The 7,961-nt window shown below is 46.2% G+C and overlaps 1 protein-coding gene across 2 annotated transcripts in view; it reads right to left on the bottom strand.

Moving 5' to 3' along the window:
- The window catches only part of KIAA1958 (KIAA1958 ortholog), a 60,846-nt gene extending 54,007 nt beyond the window's left edge, over positions 1–6,839 (bottom strand). For both annotated transcript variants that reach the window (XM_042882861.1, XM_042882862.1), the window contains exon 1: positions 6,634–6,839. The gene's annotated coding sequence lies outside the window, so the exon portion shown is untranslated. The remainder of the gene's footprint in view (positions 1–6,633) is intronic.
- Positions 6,840–7,961: the final 1,122 nt, after the last annotated feature.

Here is a 7,961-nt window from a genome sequence, read left to right as displayed (position 1 = left end):
TAGACTTAAACAAATTTCAACCATCTTTATGAGACTGTACAAATGCAAAGAGCAAACACAGTGCATTAAAGAAGACACAGCATATTAAAGACAGCTCAATTAAAGTGCAGAATGCTTCTTGTAAGTGAAAGGCTATGTGAATAACCACCCTCAGTATAAATTGCATGATGTTGTATCCAAGTAGAGTTCCACAATCTTGTGGAACTGTTGCAAAACAGGACTTATTTGTGAGGCCTGGTATCGTATATTTTCATGAAAGTCAAAAGAAATTGTAAATCCAAATTCACAATTTCTTTATTTTGCTGTCTGCCAGACTTCTCTTCTGTACACGTGAATGCATTACCAAGAAGGGTTGCTGTACACTTCCATTCCAAGATCAGTTTCAGTAATTTAGAACAGATCACCTAACCAGACGAAAAAAAACCACCACCAACAAAAAACCTACATGAAGAGAAAACATATTCACAGACAATTTGGAGGAGAAAAAAAAAAAAGAAGAGGAAAAAATTCACTGATTAATCACTGACTGAAATTTTCAAACATTAATTGACTAATGTTTATTTTTCTGGGAGGATCACATGATTGTATTTTGCTGGATTGCACTTATGACATCCAAATGTTATACAGCTGAGCCTTTACAGTATTTGTGATAAGCTAGCAAATACAACCAGGCTAAGACAAGGGAGAAAAATTACACACCACGGATTTAAATATGTGTGTATATATACATATATATATATATACATATATATATATATATAGTAGATAGAATTTTCTGTCTTTCTTTAGTTGTTCCTGCAATAAATACCTTTTTTTTTCCCCCCCAAAACCAAGACAGATGGCTAAAAATCCAAATGCCTGATTCATTCCTTCCCAGCTAAAATGCCTTTATCAGTGAGCAGTAGTCCAATCAGACCCCACTGCCTGTTCAGCAGTGCTCAGCATCATGCCTGATTTGCAGGCTGATGCCATGCACCAGGTCAGTCCTGCATTACTCTTTCTCCAATGAAAATACACCATTTACAGGGTTCTTAGCTAACATCCTCCTATGAAGTTCTTTACACAAGAAGGTTTTTAGCATGCTTTGATCTACTGGGCATCAGCTTTAAATTTGCAGGAAAAATCTACGCCTAAATATAACTTGAAATCCAGAAGATTTGGAAATTATCAAGCTGCTGGGGGATTTAAAATCTTCATGAATTCTTTTTAAAGACAACATTACTTTTTAGCTGGTTTGGCTCCACAAGATTTATCCGTATTTTTGGAAATCGGAGAGGGAGATGTTTAACTTGAATGGCTGGTATGTGAATCAGTTTTCAAGGACATGAGTCAGAATTCGGCGGTGCCAGAAGATTAACTGGAAATGATAACTGTTAATTTTCACATCTTCTATGGTTAGAAGGAAGCAGGGCAAAAGCAAAAAAGGTACACGTACACCATACAGCACAGAGTGGCTGCTTCAGGGGGTGCCTCACCAAAAGGGCAGAGCTGCAGGTGCTGCAAAGTTCAGCGAGGCTGCTCGCTCTCAGCCAGGGCTGGAACATCAGCGTGCTGCGAGGAAGCACAGCAAGCTGCAGACCACTCTCTGTGGCCAGTGAGGGAACCTGGAGGTTTGAAACCATATTAACAGGTATGAGGTTTAGGCAAGAACAAAATATTCCCCGGAATGGGATATGTACAAGGATACACTTATCAAGTATACTAAAATTGTCAGGATTCATATATCTGGCACAGTCTATGCTAGGCCCTTTACAGAACAGTGTCAGTTGTAGTTTACTGTTTGCACAATAAATGTTTGCCTCTTGGGTTTAAAACATGTAACACGAGTTAGTGAGTAAGAGCTAAGATTGGTTTTGTAACTGCAGATAAGAAAGTTAAACATGTTTTAACTAAAAACAAAAACAACAACAAAAACTACGCATGATTTTTTTTCCCCCTAAAAGAGCTAAAGAAAATGACAGCATGAAATTTAAATTTCAGACAGGAAATATTCACTTTCCTAGTTAAATGTGAAAAAGACTCCATAAAAAGCTTGCAGTTACTGTAAGATCTAAGCAAATATTTAACCTCACAGTGCACAGTGACATGATCTGCTGTGACCATGGACTGCTGTAGGGTGACAGTTTGCCTGATGGAGAACAGAAAATCCTTCATGAGTACACCAGAGTCATCCAAGCAAAAAAGGCTCAGCAGCAAGGATCAAAATATCACAGATTAAACAGAAAACAAAAGTGTCAGCTTCTACATGCTGAGAATTGTTCATTAATTTTGTTCCATCCTGCAATATTTTGCAAATTCTAAGCTACGACATTTGGAGTGTTACCAGCTAAAATATGTTGGCTCCTTATGGTGTGTTGCAACCAATTTTGCGAACTATCACAGGGCGATGAGAGTTTTCTACACAGCTTCAGAAGTACAGTTTGCAGAGAACATGAATATCTCCTCTCCTCTCTGTACTTAGACTGCAGGGACACTGGATGCACAGAAATCACAGTGCGTGACTACAGGATTACGGAGAAAAACCCTGCAACACTAAGTGTGTGTCTTGGACATGTCTGTCCCTCATGGAAACTCTCATGTTGGAAACTCCCTGCATACAGAAGCAAGTACGCACACAACTGGAGCATAGATGAAGCATATGTACGTGCTGCTCAAAGCACAACATCATGTATGACAGGCACTTGGAAGTTCAGATGCAGCTTCAGTGCTTAAGGGTGCTTGTAGGAAAGATGGTGAGAGACTTTGCACCAAGGCCTGTAGGTAGAGGACAAGGAGAAATGGTTTTAAATTAAAAGAAGGTAGATTTAGGTTAGGCATTAGGAAGAAATTCTGCACTAGGTGTGGTGAGGCACTGAAACAGGTTGGCTGGGGAAACTGTGGATACACTCAGAGCCAGGTTGGATGGGGCCCCTGGACAGCCTGATCTAGTGGGTGGCACAGCATTTGCTGGTTGCTTTCTTTTTTTCCTTTTCAGATGTATAATTTTTGCTCATAGCATTGCTACCCAGCCTGTGAATTCAGCATTAGTTTCATCCTACCACAGAGCAGAAGCCTTCATTTTAAACCTCACATCTATCATTTTCAGCCCAGATCCTCATCCTGCTGAGATGGTTTTGAAATGTGATGCTCTATTCCCATGTCTTCTGGCCTCATGTTACCTCTAGAGGCTGTACCAAGAGTTGTTCCTTCCATTGTAGCATTCTGGAAGGTGCTGAGCAGGACTGGCAGCAGGACCAAGTCCAGGAGAACTGTCACTCGCCCACCCAGTCACCTTCCTGTGAGACTTTTCCCTGTCATTTCATCTGACAGAATGGAGAATAAAATAGAATGAAATAGAATGGAATAGGTATAATGGTAATATCAAAATATAATATATACATATGTATATAATGTTAATATGATATATTCTGATAAACTATGATAATACATGTAATATATAAAAGATCCAATTGTATTTTTAGTACATAGTGTATTTGCATACGCATACATTTGATATTATATATAAAACATATATGTTTATACTTCTTTGTATTATGCATATATATGTACGTATATAAAAATAAATATAAAATAAAGCAGCAGTTGTTGTGGGCCACTAATGAGCCAGCTGTTATATGACTGCCCAAGACAGCCTGTAATCCTCCCAGCCCTTGACCATGTGGAAATCTCCACCTGCAGAACGTCTAGGTTCCTTAGGAGTGCATCAGAAACTTCGTTATCAGTTGGGTGATAGGGCTGAATGATCATTTGGCAGCAGCAGTCACAACAACAGATTCCGACAACAGACTGCAGCATCCTCGTTCACAGACACCTCCACGCTGGGGAAACCCTGCTTCGAAACGCCACTGCCTCTAACACTGCAGGTGACAGTCACTGAGCAGGGCAAAGAGCGAATTTCAACACAAGCCACTAGATCATCTGGGATTTTTCTTCTCTCTGGCTTTAAGCTGTGGGAGGACTGACACCCCAAACTGAAATTAATATATTCTGTTGCCACTGGCTTTCGCCACATTTTGAATAAACCTGCTACAGAGGACAGCTTTATCATGGATACTTTCCTGCACTCTTCTTTCAGTCATCATTTTTAGCGTCATTACGATGCTGCTGTTGATAGGCAGAGGGACAAAATAACAATGCTTTCAAACTACAGCTCAGAAAAAGAAAACTACTTCTCATCCATTCATTTGCCAAAGCTGAGCAATATGTGGGTTTGGATGTCTGCCCATTGATGCTTCTCTTTTTTACTTTTTGCTGGATTGTCCACACTGACCAAAGACACTCACTTTGTAGAGCATCACAGAGAAGAACAGTAGGACAGACCACATGAAAAGGCTGATGAAATAAACGAAGCTGTACAGAAAAAGGAAGAGGCTCTTCTTCTCCTCCCCATCCCTTATATTTTCCAGTTATATTTGGTATTATTTATAAATTCCATATAGAAAATATTTTGTCTGTCTTTAGAAAATTATGACTTTGAATTCCGGCAGTATGAATAAAAGCTTGCAGAAGGTCACAGTACCCACTCTCTGAATGCCACAAACCTAATCTTGTGATTCCGTACTCACTGGAAAACTTCCGTTCCTGTAGCTTTTCACAGGACTAAACCCTAGATCCAGCAGGGTTCACGTGATGTTTCTCAGCTAACACCTGTCAAGTGAACGCATGATGGCAGCCACTGCCTTTTGCTGGACAATAAATAGGAAAAGAGAATAAAGTAACTTGAAGGAACTATCCAGCAACAGAACAACTGTGATAAAGACCAGACATGGGCAACACCTGCAATGGAAGATGGGAGATGAGGCAGAACAACGGGGCGGCAGTGCTCTCGCTGCTCGCTCTCACTGCACTCAGGCATCCTCTCCTCCCATCCCCACCTGGACTGCTGCACTGGGCCTGGCGTGTAGTTCATGGCCTGCCATGGCCACAGCATAGCCACGGGCTGAGGTCCTGTCAGGGCACACACCGTGCTCGTTGCCTAGGAAACATGCAGTGATTCCTGCCTGGTGAAAGGATTCGCCAGTCCTGCCCGTAAATAAAGTCCATAAATCAGCAGATCAGAGCCAAGGTCAGGGAGCTGAGGAGGAATCAGCCACACTCCACGGGGCTGCCTCATAAACAGCAGCACTGTTGGAATCTTTCAAGTTCCTTTCAGCTACCAGGCAGATTCATCAACAAAACATCTGACCTAAACACTGCTTTTACAGTATTTTTCACAGAGATGGAACACAATAAAACGACCAACATAGCTGCCACACCAAGGCACTAAGCTTCCCATCACCTCGTGCTACAGGAAAGGGCACAGCTTTGGAGAGCAGAGCCGTGGGCCCGGCTAGTGTCATCTGCAAATCCATCATCGTCCTGTGAGCAGTTATACTGCACTGCTCAGATGTAGAAAGAGTCCTGCTGCAGTACAGTTATCACCATGGCATGGGTATATTGGCGCCGGCAGAGTTCCTATCTATTCACTACTCATCCAGGTGCACTGCCAGGCTGGTTTGTCAGTTTTTCCTGAATCCATTTTGGACAGCTGACAGACTTCAGCAGAAAGCTGGAGAATGGCCTTTTGCTCCAGGCTTGAGAGGAACAAAGGTGAGTGGGTGTGCAGTGATTAGGCTAACTGCAGCACCATGCAGCTGCAGCCCCATCAGGCTGGGCAGGAGGAACACCTGGTGTTCCTTTAGGGGATGTTTGGTTTGAAGAAGAAAAAAGCTGGAAGATGCCTGATCACTGGCCTGAAAAGTTGCCATCAAGACCGATAGCAGGGATGTAATCAACTGAGTTACTGAAGTTGTGACTGCTGCTAGCAAGCACGTGGAGTCTAGACCCATCTCTCTCTCCCAGAGCCATCGCTGTCCCCAGCAGCTCACAGGTGAGCTGGTGTTAGCTGCTGCACTGCTTGCTGAGGCCTCGTTTCTGAGCAGGACAGTGGGGCAATGGCACAATCAGCATGCAGAGGCAAACCTCACAGATCAACAACTCCAGAACTCGAAGTTGGGTGCATATCGGGGACTGCATCTTTAACCAGTACATTGCTTGGCATCCCTGTGAGACTGTCCTCATTCACTTGAAGGGAAGCATCCTGGCAGTGTGTTGAGTGCTGCCCGTAGCCTCCTGCTCTCGGGATATTTATAACCATTAACGCCGTGGACGGGAGGTGAGTTTGAACGCACGTGTCACACTTATTCCCTTACAGAGGAGCACCGCTGCCCGACATCTGAACGGAGCTGCCTAAGGCCCGGAAGATGCCCTCCCCCAAGCCTGAGCCAAACCTCACAGCTCCGACCCGCAGCGCTCTGCCCTCGCCGCCTGCTGACAGCCCAACTTCGCGAGGCCCCTCCGAGCGTCCCCCGCTCCCCGCGGGCCGGATCCCCGGGCTGACAAATCTCCAGCTCCGCACCCCCCTTCGCCCCAGGGACGGCTGAGCGCCTTATTTGTTCCGCACGGGGGGGCCACCCCCCTCCCGCAGCCCCGTCCCCCCACCCGCGGCGCGGAGCCCTCCCCCCGCCCAAGCACAAAGGCCGGGAGGGTGGGCAGCAGCCGGCGGGGAGCCCCGCGCCGCGCACAAAGCTGGGGGGAGGGAGGCAGCCCCCCCCCCCCCCCGCCGGGGCACACGCACAAGGGTGGGTCCCCTACCTGCAGGTGCCTGTCCGCGGGGGAGCGGCGCAGCGCGATGCCGCCCGTATCGCATGGGGGGATCGGTGATGGTGCTGGGAGCGCTCCGGTCCCTCCTCCTCTTCCCTCCTCCTCCTCCACCTCCCGTGCGTGTCTGTGTCCGCGTCCGTGCGCTCTGCCCGGCTCGGCGGCACTACCGCCGGAGGAGGCAGGGACAGGCTGCGGCGGCTGTCAGCTACCGGAAACCGGGGCCGGGTCGCACACACCGCAGGAAGTGTGCAATTGCACACCCGCACACGCCGCCGGGCACGGGGCGGGGGTTAGCGCTCGGCACCCGCACCGCGCGGAGCCCGGAGCGGGGCCCATGGAGGGGGAAGAGGAGGAGGAGGAGGAGAAGGGTGGAAGAGGAAGATGAAGATGCGGATGGAGAAGAAAGATGTGGATGGAGGACTAGGAGGAAGACTAGGATGGAGGAGGAGGAGAAAGATGAAGAAGAAAGATGAGGATGGAGGATGAGGATGGAGGACTAGGAGGAGGGTGGAGGTGCGGGTGCTCAGGAGACAGAGTGAATCAGATGGGTAAGGAGGTGGAAGGCTGCCCACAGGACAGTGAGGTTAAAAGCCGAGGGAGCAAAATGGCCCCTGGGGATGGCGCTGGGCATGCATCCATCTTCATCAAGGATTTACGTGAAGCCAGGACTGTGCCACCAGCACTAACGGCACAAAATAGCTGTACTCGTTATTCTAATGAAGGTGTGTTGACATACACCAGCTGAGTTACTCCAAGGAGCCGTGCCCACGTAACTGCTGCTCAGTTTTTTTATGCAGATACAGAGATACTCAACTTACTTCTTGCTTTTTTTTTTTTTTTTTTCTGACGTGAGATCACAGGTACAACAACACCTGTTTGCTGATTTCATGTGGGGCACATTTGCACATGCATGCATGTATATGCCTCCTACATCTGTATATAGCATGATAAAAAAGCTGTCACACATGAAAGCAATTTATCTCTCAGGAAAATTGTAACTTTTAATTTCTTCATTTGTCCACAACTAGAAATGTCAACTGCAACATTACTCACACGAGAATATTTTTGCAATTAATCATGAGAGGGCTCAACATGCACTTGCAGTGTTATCTCTTAGTGCTGGTTTCTCCAACAATAAGGCAAGACCTGTGCCAAAGCAAACTCTGTTCCTCTCCTCGACTGGCCTTTATTCCCTTCCTTGTTGCATCACTGTAAAGGAGATGGACCTGGATGCTGCTGGCAGAATACCAGCTGCCTGCTCCATGCTCCAGAGGTTCCTCCTCTCGTATGCCAGCACTGCAAAACTTGAATGGCTAACA

This window comes from Lagopus leucura, unplaced genomic scaffold (assembly GCF_019238085.1).
Source record: "Lagopus leucura isolate 7727_CA_CO unplaced genomic scaffold, USGS_WTPT01 Super-Scaffold_100036, whole genome shotgun sequence".
NCBI lineage: Eukaryota > Metazoa > Chordata > Aves > Galliformes > Phasianidae > Lagopus > Lagopus leucura.
This window is presented reverse-complemented; position numbering and strand designations above follow the sequence as displayed.